At 43.2% G+C, this 16,303-nt stretch overlaps 9 pseudogenes; all 9 read right to left on the bottom strand.

The window, feature by feature from the left end:
- Positions 1–812: 812 nt before the first annotated feature.
- LOC130340385 (U2 spliceosomal RNA) lies at positions 813–1,077 on the bottom strand (annotated as a pseudogene).
- Positions 1,078–2,539: 1,462 nt separating this feature from the next.
- LOC130339397 (U2 spliceosomal RNA) lies at positions 2,540–2,803 on the bottom strand (annotated as a pseudogene).
- A 1,464-nt stretch (positions 2,804–4,267) lies between these two features.
- Positions 4,268–4,531, bottom strand: LOC130339408 (U2 spliceosomal RNA; annotated as a pseudogene).
- A 1,465-nt stretch (positions 4,532–5,996) lies between these two features.
- Positions 5,997–6,261, bottom strand: LOC130340392 (U2 spliceosomal RNA; annotated as a pseudogene).
- A 1,462-nt stretch (positions 6,262–7,723) lies between these two features.
- Positions 7,724–7,987, bottom strand: LOC130339419 (U2 spliceosomal RNA; annotated as a pseudogene).
- Positions 7,988–9,453: 1,466 nt separating this feature from the next.
- LOC130337716 (U2 spliceosomal RNA) lies at positions 9,454–9,717 on the bottom strand (annotated as a pseudogene).
- Positions 9,718–11,164: 1,447 nt separating this feature from the next.
- LOC130340859 (U2 spliceosomal RNA) lies at positions 11,165–11,431 on the bottom strand (annotated as a pseudogene).
- A 1,456-nt stretch (positions 11,432–12,887) lies between these two features.
- Positions 12,888–13,153, bottom strand: LOC130341900 (U2 spliceosomal RNA; annotated as a pseudogene).
- A 1,464-nt stretch (positions 13,154–14,617) lies between these two features.
- On the bottom strand, positions 14,618–14,881 carry LOC130339430 (U2 spliceosomal RNA; annotated as a pseudogene).
- Between the last annotated feature and the right edge of the window lie 1,422 nt (positions 14,882–16,303).

The raw sequence follows: 16,303 nt of genomic DNA on the forward strand, positions 1-16,303 counted from the left end.
GATCAGCCTCAACGGCTTTGTAGATTGCACTCATGTCAGCAACTCCACATACATTTTTTTTTCTTCATGCTTCTTTCTTCATCCTTTTTTCTTTCTGTCATTCAGACTTTCATTCATTCGATCTCTCTCACTCACTTGCTTTAACTCATTTGTTCTCACTCACTCACTCACTCACTCATTCACTCTCACTCACTCTCACTCTCTCACTCACTCGCTCACTAAGTCAGTCTCTCTCTCTCTCTCTCTTTTTCTTTTTATATATATTTTTTTCCGTCTTCTTCTTCTTCTTCTTCTTCTTCTTCTTCTTCTTCTTCTTCTTCAGACCCTGTCATAGCACTAATGCCTTTCCAATACCACCAGCAGATGGAGACACTCCATTGCAACATTGGTTGTGAGCAGCAGTTTCTAAAAACAAATGCCTCATGGCGGATTTCCCATCCATCAATGGATGGTAAATTTTGTTTTTATCATTCACTGACCACAGAAACCAATGCATGGTCAAGCAACAGCAATGACACACCCTTGTGTATAGGCATGAGACCCTCATGTCATTTAACAGGATTCAGCACCACCCACAAGACAGCTACCTGTCATGTCATGTCAAACCTGCACAGGTGTGCTAGATTATTATTATTTAGTTTTATTTTATTTTTTTACACCAATCAGTGTGCAAACATGGTCATTAAAACGCTAAATGAATAGACGTTCATAAACCAGTCAGTGCAACTCATCATTTTGGTCTCCAATTCTCAAACTCAAATTCTCACCCACGGAGGATTAAATGAGAATCTTTCTTGTTTAACACTGGAATGGGGTGGTGCACTGTTCACTACCCGAAGATACTGCCACATCGGGTCAATGCATAGGGCGACAGAAGCAAGCTTCCAAATCAGCTCCCTTTCTCAAAAATCCATTTAATTTATGGTCCCCAGATAGGGAACGTATGTATCAGTATGTGCTCACAAGTCACCCAAGTGCAAGTATTCACACAAAAAAAAAACGTGCCTCAGGATGCGATCTGTCGCAAGATCCTTTCTTTTTTTACACTTGATCTAAGCCAAAAGGCCTAGAGGGGATAACCGGGAAAGGGGTGGACCCAACCATGTCCCCTTCATGAGCACTCACATTACTCATAGGAATGGAAGGAAGGCTGGCAGCCAACCAGCCTCCCATACACTTTCTGGGTGGGTGGCAGTCAGCCACCCATACATACATACAGCACAGGCTAAACCCACATCATCACTTAAAAAAAGGACAGGCGACCATTGCACTCTGATGGAGCATTTAGCAATGCAATCCATAGCCTGGCTTTTGCCTGAACCCCCATCACTCCTCCTCTTGCATATAAGACAATATTTCAGATCTGCATATGAAAACAACACGCCTACCTTTGTTGCACATAGCTGCCTGCCTGTCTCTAGTTACCCCACTGGCTGTAGCTGCGTCCCTTCCGACATGGAATAACACCAACTGTAACGATAAACTGAAAATTAACAGTATAAACCTGCATCATTTTGGACTCTGGTATTTGCTGAATCCGGGTGACCTGACAATCGATGGTGGTGCCGCTGGTGATTCTGGCCTTCTTGGAATCTGTTGGGCCTATGTGTTAGCTCACACATCACTTTGGTATCCATGGTAACTACCACAACATGGTCATCTGCAGTTTACATCTAGCCCGTGGCATTGAATGGCATTTTAAAAGTGCTAAGGGTCCTGGTGCAATAATCCTCCCATGAGGATCAGCCTCAACGGCTTTGTAGATTGCACTCATGTCAGCAACTCCATATACATTTTTTTTTCTTCATGCTTCTTTCTTCATCCTTTTTTCTTTCTGTCATTCAGACTTTCATTCATTCGATCTCTCTCACTCACTTGCTTTAACTCATTTGTTCTCACTCACTCACTCACTCACTCAATCACTCACTCATTCACTCTCACTCACTCTCACTCTCTCACTCACTCGCTCACTAAGTCAGTCTCTCTCTCTCTCTCTCTCTTTTTCTTTTTATATATATTTTTTTCCGTCTTCTTCTTCTTCTTCTTCAGACCCTTTCATAGCACTAATGCCTTTCCAATACCACCAGCAGATGGAGACACTCCATTGCAACATTGGTTGTGAGCAGCAGTTTCTAAAAACAAATGCCTCATGGCGGATTTCCCATCCATCAATGGATGGTAAATTTTGTTTTTATCATTCACTGACCACAGAAACCAATGCATGGTCAAGCAACAGCAATGACACACCCTTGTGTATAGGCATGAGACCCTCATGTCATTTAACAGGATTCAGCACCACCCACAAGACAGCTACCTGTCATGTCATGTCAAACCTGCACAGGTGTGCTAGATTATTATTATTTAGTTTTATTTATTTTTTTTACACCAATCAGTGTGCAAACATGGTCATTAAAACGCTAAATGAATAGACGTTCATAAACCAGTCAGTGCAACTCATCATTTTGGTCTCCAATTCTCAAACTCAAATTCTCACCCACGGAGGATTAAATGAGAATCTTTCTTGTTTAACACTGGAATGGGGTGGTGCACTGTTCACTACCCGAAGATACTGCCACATCGGGTCAATGCATAGGGCGACAGAAGCAAGCTTCCAAATCAGCTCCCTTTCTCAAAAATCCATTTAATTTATGGTCCCCAGATAGGGAACGTATGTATCAGTATGTGCTCACAAGTCACCCAAGTGCAAGTATTCACACAAAAAAAAACGTGCCTCAGGATGCGATCTGTCGCAAGATCCTTTCTTTTTTTACACTTGATCTAAGCCAAAAGGCCTAGAGGGGATAACCGGGAAAGGGGTGGACCCAACCATGTCCCCTTCATGAGCACTCACATTACTCATAGGAATGGAAGGAAGGCTGGCAGCCAACCAGCCTCCCATACACTTTCTGGGTGGGTGGCAGTCAGCCACCCATACATACATACAGCACAGGCTAAACCCACATCATCACTTAAAAAAAGGACAGGCGACCATTGCACTCTGATGGAGCATTTAGCAATGCAATCCATAGCCTGGCTTTTGCCTGAACCCCCATCACTCCTCCTCTTGCATATAAGACAATATTTCAGATCTGCATATGAAAACAACACGCCTACCTTTGTTGCACATAGCTGCCTGCCTGTCTCTAGTTACCCCACTGGCTGTAGCTGCGTCCCTTCCGACATGGAATAACACCAACTGTAACGATAAACTGAAAATTAACAGTATAAACCTGCATCATTTTGGACTCTGGTATTTGCTGAATCCGGGTGACCTGACAATCGATGGTGGTGCCGCTGGTGATTCTGGCCTTCTTGGAATCTGTTGGGCCTATGTGTTAGCTCACACATCACTTGGGTATCCATGGTAACTACCACAACATGGTCATCTGCAGTTTACATCTAGCCCGTGGCATTGAATGGCATTTTAAAAGTGCTAAGGGTCCTGGTGCAATAATCCTCCCATGAGGATCAGCCTCAACGGCTTTGTAGATTGCACTCATGTCAGCAACTCCATATACATTTTTTTTTCTTCATGCTTCTTTCTTCATCCTTTTTTCTTTCTGTCATTCAGACTTTCATTCATTCGATCTCTCTCACTCACTTGCTTTAACTCATTTGTTCTCACTCACTCACTCACTCACTCAATCACTCACTCACTCATTCACTCTCACTCACTCTCACTCTCTCACTCACTCGCTCACTAAGTCAGTCTCTCTCTCTCTCTCTCTTTTTCTTTTTATATATATTTTTTTCCGTCTTCTTCTTCTTCTTCTTCAGACCCTGTCATAGCACTAATGCCTTTCCAATACCACCAGCAGATGGAGACACTCCATTGCAACATTGGTTGTGAGCAGCAGTTTCTAAAAACAAATGCCTCATGGCGGATTTCCCATCCATCAATGGATGGTAAATTTTGTTTTTATCATTCACTGACCACAGAAACCAATGCATGGTCAAGCAACAGCAATGACACACCCTTGTGTATAGGCATGAGACCCTCATGTCATTTAACAGGATTCAGCACCACCCACAAGACAGCTACCTGTCATGTCATGTCAAACCTGCACAGGTGTGCTAGATTATTATTATTTAGTTTTATTTTATTTTTTTACACCAATCAGTGTGCAAACATGGTCATTAAAACGCTAAATGAATAGACGTTCATAAACCAGTCAGTGCAACTCATCATTTTGGTCTCCAATTCTCAAACTCAAATTCTCACCCACGGAGGATTAAATGAGAATCTTTCTTGTTTAACACTGGAATGGGGTGGTGCACTGTTCACTACCCGAAGATACTGCCACATCGGGTCAATGCATAGGGCGACAGAAGCAAGCTTCCAAATCAGCTCCCTTTCTCAAAAATCCATTTAATTTATGGTCCCCAGATAGGGAACGTATGTATCAGTATGTGCTCACAAGTCACCCAAGTGCAAGTATTCACACAAAAAAAAACGTGCCTCAGGATGCGATCTGTCGCAAGATCCTTTCTTTTTTTACACTTGATCTAAGCCAAAAGGCCTAGAGGGGATAACCGGGAAAGGGGTGGACCCAACCATGTCCCCTTCATGAGCACTCACATTACTCATAGGAATGGAAGGAAGGCTGGCAGCCAACCAGCCTCCCATACACTTTCTGGGTGGGTGGCAGTCAGCCACCCATACATACATACAGCACAGGCTAAACCCACATCATCACTTAAAAAAAGGACAGGCGACCATTGCACTCTGATGGAGCATTTAGCAATGCAATCCATAGCCTGGCTTTTGCCTGAACCCCCATCACTCCTCCTCTTGCATATAAGACAATATTTCAGATCTGCATATGAAAACAACACGCCTACCTTTGTTGCACATAGCTGCCTGCCTGTCTCTAGTTACCCCACTGGCTGTAGCTGCGTCCCTTCCGACATGGAATAACACCAACTGTAACGATAAACTGAAAATTAACAGTATAAACCTGCATCATTTTGGACTCTGGTATTTGCTGAATCCGGGTGACCTGACAATCGATGGTGGTGCCGCTGGTGATTCTGGCCTTCTTGGAATCTGTTGGGCCTATGTGTTAGCTCACACATCACTTGGGTATCCATGGTAACTACCACAACATGGTCATCTGCAGTTTACATCTAGCCCGTGGCATTGAATGGCATTTTAAAAGTGCTAAGGGTCCTGGTGCAATAATCCTCCCATGAGGATCAGCCTCAACGGCTTTGTAGATTGCACTCATGTCAGCAACTCCATATACATTTTTTTTTCTTCATGCTTCTTTCTTCATCCTTTTTTCTTTCTGTCATTCAGACTTTCATTCATTCGATCTCTCTCACTCACTTGCTTTAACTCATTTGTTCTCACTCACTCACTCAATCACTCACTCACTCATTCACTCTCACTCACTCTCACTCTCTCACTCACTCGCTCACTAAGTCAGTCTCTCTCTCTCTCTCTCTTTTTCTTTTTATATATATTTTTTTCCGTCTTCTTCTTCTTCTTCTTCTTCTTCTTCAGACCCTGTCATAGCACTAATGCCTTTCCAATACCACCAGCAGATGGAGACACTCCATTGCAACATTGGTTGTGAGCAGCAGTTTCTAAAAACAAATGCCTCATGGCGGATTTCCCATCCATCAATGGATGGTAAATTTTGTTTTTATCATTCACTGACCACAGAAACCAATGCATGGTCAAGCAACAGCAATGACACACCCTTGTGTATAGGCATGAGACCCTCATGTCATTTAACAGGATTCAGCACCACCCACAAGACAGCTACCTGTCATGTCATGTCATACCTGCACAGGTGTGCTAGATTATTATTATTTAGTTTTATTTTATTTTTTTACACCAATCAGTGTGCAAACATGGTCATTAAAACGCTAAATGAATAGACGTTCATAAACCAGTTAGTGCAACTCATCATTTTGGTCTCCAATTCTCAAACTCAAATTCTCACCCACGGAGGATTAAATGAGAATCTTTCTTGTTTAACACTGGAATGGGGTGGTGCACTGTTCACTACCCGAAGATACTGCCACATCGGGTCAATGCATAGGGCGACAGAAGCAAGCTTCCAAATCAGCTCCCTTTCTCAAAAATCCATTTAATTTATGGTCCCCAGATAGGGAACGTATGTATCAGTATGTGCTCACAAGTCACCCAAGTGCAAGTATTCACACAAAAAAAAAACGTGCCTCAGGATGCGATCTGTCGCAAGATCCTTTCTTTTTTTACACTTGATCTAAGCCAAAAGGCCTAGAGGGGATAACCGGGAAAGGGGTGGACCCAACCATGTCCCCTTCATGAGCACTCACATTACTCATAGGAATGGAAGGAAGGCTGGCAGCCAACCAGCCTCCCATACACTTTCTGGGTGGGTGGCAGTCAGCCACCCATACATACATACAGCACAGGCTAAACCCACATCATCACTTAAAAAAAGGACAGGCGACCATTGCACTCTGATGGAGCATTTAGCAATGCAATCCATAGCCTGGCTTTTGCCTGAACCCCCATCACTCCTCCTCTTGCATATAAGACAATATTTCAGATCTGCATATGAAAACAACACGCCTACCTTTGTTGCACATAGCTGCCTGCCTGTCTCTAGTTACCCCACTGGCTGTAGCTGCGTCCCTTCCGACATGGAATAACACCAACTGTAACGATAAACTGAAAATTAACAGTATAAACCTGCATCATTTTGGACTCTGGTATTTGCTGAATCCGGGTGACCTGACAATCGATGGTGGTGCCGCTGGTGATTCTGGCCTTCTTGGAATCTGTTGGGCCTATGTGTTAGCTCACACATCACTTGGGTATCCATGGTAACTACCACAACATGGTCATCTGCAGTTTACATCTAGCCCGTGGCATTGAATGGCATTTTAAAAGTGCTAAGGGTCCTGGTGCAATAATCCTCCCATGAGGATCAGCCTCAACGGCTTTGTAGATTGCACTCATGTCAGCAACTCCATATACATTTTTTTTTCTTCATGCTTCTTTCTTCATCCTTTTTTCTTTCTGTCATTCAGACTTTCATTCATTCGATCTCTCTCACTCACTTGCTTTAACTCATTTGTTCTCACTCACTCACTCACTCAATCACTCACTCACTCATTCACTCTCACTCACTCTCACTCTCTCACTCACTCGCTCACTAAGTCAGTCTCTCTCTCTCTCTCTCTCTTTTTCTTTTTATATATATTTTTTTCCGTCTTCTTCTTCTTCTTCTTCAGACCCTGTCATAGCACTAATGCCTTTCCAATACCACCAGCAGATGGAGACACTCCATTGCAACATTGGTTGTGAGCAGCAGTTTCTAAAAACAAATGCCTCATGGCGGATTTCCCATCCATCAATGGATGGTAAATTTTGTTTTTATCATTCACTGACCACAGAAACCAATGCATGGTCAAGCAACAGCAATGACACACCCTTGTGTATAGGCATGAGACCCTCATGTCATTTAACAGGATTCAGCACCACCCACAAGACAGCTACCTGTCATGTCATGTCAAACCTGCACAGGTGTGCTAGATTATTATTATTTAGTTTTATTTTATTTTTTTACACCAATCAGTGTGCAAACATGGTCATTAAAACGCTAAATGAATAGACGTTCATAAACCAGTTAGTGCAACTCATCATTTTGGTCTCCAATTCTCAAACTCAAATTCTCACCCACGGAGGATTAAATGAGAATCTTTCTTGTTTAACACTGGAATGGGGTGGTGCACTGTTCACTACCCGAAGATACTGCCACATCGGGTCAATGCATAGGGCGACAGAAGCAAGCTTCCAAATCAGCTCCCTTTCTCAAAAATCCATTTAATTTATGGTCCCCAGATAGGGAACGTATGTATCAGTATGTGCTCACAAGTCACCCAAGTGCAAGTATTCACACAAAAAAAAACGTGCCTCAGGATGCGATCTGTCGCAAGATCCTTTCTTTTTTTACACTTGATCTAAGCCAAAAGGCCTAGAGGGGATAACCGGGAAAGGGGTGGACCCAACCATGTCCCCTTCATGAGCACTCACATTACTCATAGGAATGGAAGGAAGGCTGGCAGCCAACCAGCCTCCCATACACTTTCTGGGTGGGTGGCAGTCAGCCACCCATACATACATACAGCACAGGCTAAACCCACATCATCACTTAAAAAAAGGACAGGCGACCATTGCACTCTGATGGAGCATTTAGCAATGCAATCCATAGCCTGGCTTTTGCCTGAACCCCCATCACTCCTCCTCTTGCATATAAGACATTATTTCAGATCTGCATATGAAAACAACACGCCTACCTTTGTTGCACATAGCTGCCTGCCTGTCTCTAGTTACCCCACTGGCTGTAGCTGCGTCCCTTCCGACATGGAATAACACCAACTGTAACGATAAACTGAAAATTAACAGTATAAACCTGCATCATTTTGGACTCTGGTATTTGCTGAATCCGGGTGACCTGACAATTGATGGTGGTGCCGCTGGTGATTCTGGCCTTCTTGGAATCTGTTGGGCCTATGTGTTAGCTCACACATCACTTGGGTATCCATGGTAACTACCACAACATGGTCATCTGCAGTTTACATCTAGCCCGTGGCATTGAATGGCATTTTAAAAGTGCTAAGGGTCCTGGTGCAATAATCCTCCCATGAGGATCAGCCTCAACGGCTTTGTAGATTGCACTCATGTCAGCAACTCCATATACATTTTTTTTTCTTCATGCTTCTTTCTTCATCCTTTTTTCTTTCTGTCATTCAGACTTTCATTCATTCGATCTCTCTCACTCACTTGCTTTAACTCATTTGTTCTCACTCACTCACTCACTCAATCACTCACTCACTCATTCACTCTCACTCACTCTCACTCTCTCACTCACTCGCTCACTAAGTCAGTCTCTCTCTCTCTCTCTCTTTTTCTTTTTATATATATTTTTTTCCGTCTTCTTCTTCTTCTTCTTCTTCTTCAGACCCTGTCATAGCACTAATGCCTTTCCAATACCACCAGCAGATGGAGACACTCCATTGCAACATTGGTTGTGAGCAGCAGTTTCTAAAAACAAATGCCTCATGGCGGATTTCCCATCCATCAATGGATGGTAAATTTTGTTTTTATCATTCACTGACCACAGAAACCAATGCATGGTCAAGCAACAGCAATGACACACCCTTGTGTATAGGCATGAGACCCTCATGTCATTTAACAGGATTCAGCACCACCCACAAGACAGCTACCTGTCATGTCATGTCAAACCTGCACAGGTGTGCTAGATTATTATTATTTAGTTTTATTTTATTTTTTTACACCAATCAGTGTGCAAACATGGTCATTAAAACGCTAAATGAATAGACGTTCATAAACCAGTCAGTGCAACTCATCATTTTGGTCTCCAATTCTCAAACTCAAATTCTCACCCACGGAGGATTAAATGAGAATCTTTCTTGTTTAACACTGGAATGGGGTGGTGCACTGTTCACTACCCGAAGATACTGCCACATCGGGTCAATGCATAGGGCGAAAGAAGCAAGCTTCCAAATCAGCTCCCTTTCTCAAAAATCCATTTAATTTATGGTCCCCAGATAGGGAACGTATGTATCAGTATGTGCTCACAAGTCACGCAAGTGCAAGTATTCACACAAAAAAAAACGTGCCTCAGGATGCGATCTGTCGCAAGATCCTTTCTTTTTTTACACTTGATCTAAGCCAAAAGGCCTAGAGGGGATAACCGGGAAAGGGGTGGACCCAACCATGTCCCCTTCATGAGCACTCACATTACTCATAGGAATGGAAGGAAGGCTGGCAGCCAACCAGCCTCCCATACACTTTCTGGGTGGGTGGCAGTCAGCCACCCATACATACATACAGCACAGGCTAAACCCACATCATCACTTAAAAAAAGGACAGGCGACCATTGCACTCTGATGGAGCATTTAGCAATGCAATCCATAGCCTGGCTTTTGCCTGAACCCCCATCACTCCTCCTCTTGCATATAAGACAATATTTCAGATCTGCATATGAAAACAACACGCCTACCTTTGTTGCACATAGCTGCCTGCCTGTCTCTAGTTACCCCACTGGCTGTAGCTGCGTCCCTTCCGACATGGAATAACACCAACTGTAACGATAAACTGAAAATTAACAGTATAAACCTGCATCATTTTGGACTCTGGTATTTGCTGAATCCGGGTGACCTGACAATCGATGGTGGTGCCGCTGGTGATTCTGGCCTTCTTGGAATCTGTTGGGCCTATGTGTTAGCTCACACATCACTTGGGTATCCATGGTAACTACCACAACATGGTCATCTGCAGTTTACATCTAGCCCGTGGCATTGAATGGCATTTTAAAAGTGCTAAGGGTCCTGGTGCAATAATCCTCCCATGAGGATCAGCCTCAACGGCTTTGTAGATTGCACTCATGTCAGCAACTCCATATACATTTTTTTTTCTTCATGCTTCTTTCTTCATCCTTTTTTCTTTCTGTCATTCAGACTTTCATTCATTCGATCTCTCTCACTCACTTGCTTTAACTCATTTGTTCTCACTCACTCACTCACTCATTCACTCTCACTCACTCTCACTCTCTCACTCACTCGCTCACTAAGTCAGTCTCTCTCTCTCTCTCTCTTTTTCTTTTTATATATATTTTTTTCCGTCTTCTTCTTCTTCTTCTTCTTCAGACCCTGTCATAGCACTAATGCCTTTCCAATACCACCAGCAGATGGAGACACTCCATTGCAACATTGGTTGTGAGCAGCAGTTTCTAAAAACAAATGCCTCATGGCGGATTTCCCATCCATCAATGGATGGTAAATTTTGTTTTTATCATTCACTGACCACAGAAACCAATGCATGGTCAAGCAACAGCAATGACACACCCTTGTGTATAGGCATGAGACCCTCATGTCATTTAACAGGATTCAGCACCACCCACAAGACAGCTACCTGTCATGTCATGTCAAACCTGCACAGGTGTGCTAGATTATTATTATTTAGTTTTATTTTATTTTTTTACACCAATCAGTGTGCAAACATGGTCATTAAAACGCTAAATGAATAGACGTTCATAAACCAGTCAGTGCAACTCATCATTTTGGTCTCCAATTCTCAAACTCAAATTCTCACCCACGGAGGATTAAATGAGAATCTTTCTTGTTTAACACTGGAATGGGGTGGTGCACTGTTCACTACCCGAAGATACTGCCACATCGGGTCAATGCATAGGGCGACAGAAGCAAGCTTCCAAATCAGCTCCCTTTCTCAAAAATCCATTTAATTTATGGTCCCCAGATAGGGAACGTATGTATCAGTATGTGCTCACAAGTCACCCAAGTGCAAGTATTCACACAAAAAAAAAAAACGTGCCTCAGGATGCGATCTGTCGCAAGATCCTTTCTTTTTTTACACTTGATCTAAGCCAAAAGGCCTAGAGGGGATAACCGGGAAAGGGGTGGACCCAACCATGTCCCCTTCATGAGCACTCACATTACTCATAGGAATGGAAGGAAGGCTGGCAGCCAACCAGCCTCCCATACACTTTCTGGGTGGGTGGCAGTCAGCCACCCATACATACATACAGCACAGGCTAAACCCACATCATCACTTAAAAAAAGGACAGGCGACCATTGCACTCTGATGGAGCATTTAGCAATGCAATCCATAGCCTGGCTTTTGCCTGAACCCCCATCACTCCTCCTCTTGCATATAAGACAATATTTCAGATCTGCATATGAAAACAACACGCCTACCTTTGTTGCACATAGCTGCCTGCCTGTCTCTAGTTACCCCACTGGCTGTAGCTGCGTCCCTTCCGACATGGAATAACACCAACTGTAACGATAAACTGAAAATTAACAGTATAAACCTGCATCATTTTGGACTCTGGTATTTGCTGAATCCGGGTGACCTGACAATCGATGGTGGTGCCGCTGGTGATTCTGGCCTTCTTGGAATCTGTTGGGCCTATGTGTTAGCTCACACATCACTTGGGTATCCATGGTAACTACCACAACATGGTCATCTGCAGTTTACATCTAGCCCGTGGCATTGAATGGCATTTTAAAAGTGCTAAGGGTCCTGGTGCAATAATCCTCCCATGAGGATCAGCCTCAACGGCTTTGTAGATTGCACTCATGTCAGCAACTCCATATACATTTTTTTTTCTTCATGCTTCTTTCTTCATCCTTTTTTCTTTCTGTCATTCAGACTTTCATTCATTCGATCTCTCTCACTCACTTGCTTTAACTCATTTGTTCTCACTCACTCACTCACTCAATCACTCACTCACTCATTCACTCTCACTCACTCTCACTCTCTCACTCACTCGCTCACTAAGTCAGTCTCTCTCTCTCTCTTTTTCTTTTTATATATATTTTTTTCCGTCTTCTTCTTCTTCTTCTTCAGACCCTGTCATAGCACTAATGCCTTTCCAATACCACCAGCAGATGGAGACACTCCATTGCAACATTGGTTGTGAGCAGCAGTTTCTAAAAACAAATGCCTCATGGCGGATTTCCCATCCATCAATGGATGGTAAATTTTGTTTTTATCATTCACTGACCACAGAAACCAATGCATGGTCAAGCAACAGCAATGACACACCCTTGTGTATAGGCATGAGACCCTCATGTCATTTAACAGGATTCAGCACCACCCACAAGACAGCTACCTGTCATGTCATGTCAAACCTGCACAGGTGTGCTAGATTATTATTATTTAGTTTTATTTTATTTTTTTACACCAATCAGTGTGCAAACATGGTCATTAAAACGCTAAATGAATAGACGTTCATAAACCAGTCAGTGCAACTCATCATTTTGGTCTCCAATTCTCAAACTCAAATTCTCACCCACGGAGGATTAAATGAGAATCTTTCTTGTTTAACACTGGAATGGGGTGGTGCACTGTTCACTACCCAAAGATACTGCCACATCGGGTCAATGCATAGGGCGACAGAAGCAAGCTTCCAAATCAGCTCCCTTTCTCAAAAATCCATTTAATTTATGGTCCCCAGATAGGGAACGTATGTATCAGTATGTGCTCACAAGTCACCCAAGTGCAAGTATTCACACAAAAAAAAAACGTGCCTCAGGATGCGATCTGTCGCAAGATCCTTTCTTTTTTTTACACTTGATCTAAGCCAAAAGGCCTAGAGGGGATAACCGGGAAAGGGGTGGACCCAACCATGTCCCCTTCATGAGCACTCACATTACTCATAGGAATGGAAGGAAGGCTGGCAGCCAACCAGCCTCCCATACACTTTCTGGGTGGGTGGCAGTCAGCCACCCATACATACATACCGCACAGGCTAAACCCACATCATCACTTAAAAAAAGGACAGGCGACCATTGCACTCTGATGGAGCATTTAGCAATGCAATCCATAGCCTGGCTTTTGCCTGAACCCCCATCACTCCTCCTCTTGCATATAAGACAATATTTCAGATCTGCATATGAAAACAACACGCCTACCTTTGTTGCACATAGCTGCCTGCCTGTCTCTAGTTACCCCACTGGCTGTAGCTGCGTCCCTTCCGACATGGAATAACACCAACTGTAACGATAAACTGAAAATTAACAGTATAAACCTGCATCATTTTGGACTCTGGTATTTGCTGAATCCGGGTGACCTGACAATCGATGGTGGTGCCGCTGGTGATTCTGGCCTTCTTGGAATCTGTTGGGCCTATGTGTTAGCTCACACATCACTTGGGTATCCATGGTAACTACCACAACATGGTCATCTGCAGTTTACATCTAGCCCGTGGCATTGAATGGCATTTTAAAAGTGCTAAGGGTCCTGGTGCAATAATCCTCCCATGAGGATCAGCCTCAACGGCTTTGTAGATTGCACTCATGTCAGCAACTCCATATACATTTTTTTTTCTTCATGCTTCTTTCTTCATCCTTTTTTCTTTCTGTCATTCAGACTTTCATTCATTCGATCTCTCTCACTCACTTGCTTTAACTCATTTGTTCTCACTCACTCACTCACTCACTCAATCACTCACTCACTCATTCACTCTCACTCACTCTCACTCTCTCACTCACTCGCTCACTAAGTCAGTCTCTCTCTCTCTCTCTCTTTTTCTTTTTATATATATTTTTTTCCGTCTTCTTCTTCTTCTTCTTCAGACCCTGTCATAGCACTAATGCCTTTCCAATACCACCAGCAGATGGAGACACTCCATTGCAACATTGGTTGTGAGCAGCAGTTTCTAAAAACAAATGCCTCATGGCGGATTTCCCATCCATCAATGGATGGTAAATTTTGTTTTTATCATTCACTGACCACAGAAACCAATGCATGGTCAAGCAACAGCAATGACACACCCTTGTGTATAGGCATGAGACCCTCATGTCATTTAACAGGATTCAGCACCACCCACAAGACAGCTACCTGTCATGTCATGTCAAACCTGCACAGGTGTGCTAGATTATTATTATTTAGTTTTATTTTATTTTTTTACTCCAATCAGTGTGCAAACATGGTCATTAAAACGCTAAATGAATAGACGTTCATAAACCAGTCAGTGCAACTCATCATTTTGGTCTCCAATTCTCAAACTCAAATTCTCACCCACGGAGGATTAAATGAGAATCTTTCTTGTTTAACACTGGAATGGGGTGGTGCACTGTTCACTACCCGAAGATACTGCCACATCGGGTCAATGCATAGGGCGACAGAAGCAAGCTTCCAAATCAGCTCCCTTTCTCAAAAATCCATTTAATTTATGGTCCCCAGATAGGGAACGTATGTATCAGTATGTGCTCACAAGTCACCCAAGTGCAAGTATTCACACAAAAAAAAACGTGCCTCAGGATGCGATCTGTCGCAAGATCCTTTCTTTTTTTACACTTGATCTAAGCCAAAAGGCCTAGAGGGGATAACCGGGAAAGGGGTGGACCCAACCATGTCCCCTTCATGAGCACTCACATTACTCATAGGAATGGAAGGAAGGCTGGCAGCCAACCAGACTCCCATACACTCTCTGGGTGGGTGGCAGTCAGCCACCCATACATACATACTTACAGCACAGGCTAAACCCACATCATCACTTAAAAAAAGGACAGGCGACCATTGCACTCTGATGGAGCATTTAGCAATGCAATCCATAGCCTGGCTTTTGCCTGAACCCCCATCACTCCTCCTCTTGCATATAAGACAATATTTCAGATCTGCATATGAAAACAACACGCCTACCTTTGTTGCACATAGCTGCCTGCCTGTCTCTAGTTACCCCACTGGCTGTAGCTGCGTCCCTTCCGACATGGAATAACACCAACTGTAACGATAAACTGAAAATTAACAGTATAAACCTGCATCATTTTGGACTCTGGTATTTGCTGAATCCGGGTGACCTGACAATCGATGGTGGTGCCGCTGGTGATTCTGGCCTTCTTGGAATCTGTTGGGCCTATGTGTTAGCTCACACATCACTTGGGTATCCATGGTAACTACCACAACATGGTCATCTGCAGTTTACATCTAGCCCGTGGCATTGAATGGCATTTTAAAAGTGCTAAGGGTCCTGGTGCAATAATCCTCCCATGAGGATCAGCCTCAACGGCTTTGTAGATTGCACTCATGTCAGCAACTCCATATACATTTTTTTTTCTTCATGCTTCTTTCTTCATCCTTTTTTCTTTCTGTCATTCAGACTTTCATTCATTCGATCTCTCTCACTCACTTGCTTTAACTCATTTGTTCTCACTCACTCACTCACTCACTCATTCACTCTCACTCACTCTCACTCTCTCACTCACTCGCTCACTAAGTCAGTCTCTCTCTCTCTCTCTCTTTTTCTTTTTATATATATTTTTTTCCGTCTTCTTCTTCTTCTTCTTCTTCAGACCCTGTCATAGCACTAATGCCTTTCCAATACCACCAGCAGATGGAGACACTCCATTGCAACATTGGTTGTGAGCAGCAGTTTCTAAAAACAAATGCCTCATGGCGGATTTCCCATCCATCAATGGATGGTAAATTTTGTTTTTATCATTCACTGACCACAGAAACCAATGCATGGTCAAGCAACAGCAATGACACACCCTTGTGTATAGGCATGAGACCCTCATGTCATTTAACAGGATTCAGCACCACCCACAAGACAGCTACCTGTCATGTCATGTCAAACCTGCACAGGTGTGCTAGATTATTATTATTTAGTTTTATTTTAATTTTTTACACCAATCAGTGTGCAAACATGGTCATTAAAACGCTAAATGAATAGACGTTCATAAACCAGTCAGTGCAACTCATCATTTTGGTCTCCAATTCTCAAACTCAAATTCTCACCCACGGAGGATT

The sequence above is a fragment of the Hyla sarda genome, chromosome 1, assembly GCF_029499605.1.
Source record: "Hyla sarda isolate aHylSar1 chromosome 1, aHylSar1.hap1, whole genome shotgun sequence".
In the NCBI taxonomy this organism is placed as follows: Eukaryota; Metazoa; Chordata; class Amphibia; order Anura; family Hylidae; genus Hyla; species Hyla sarda.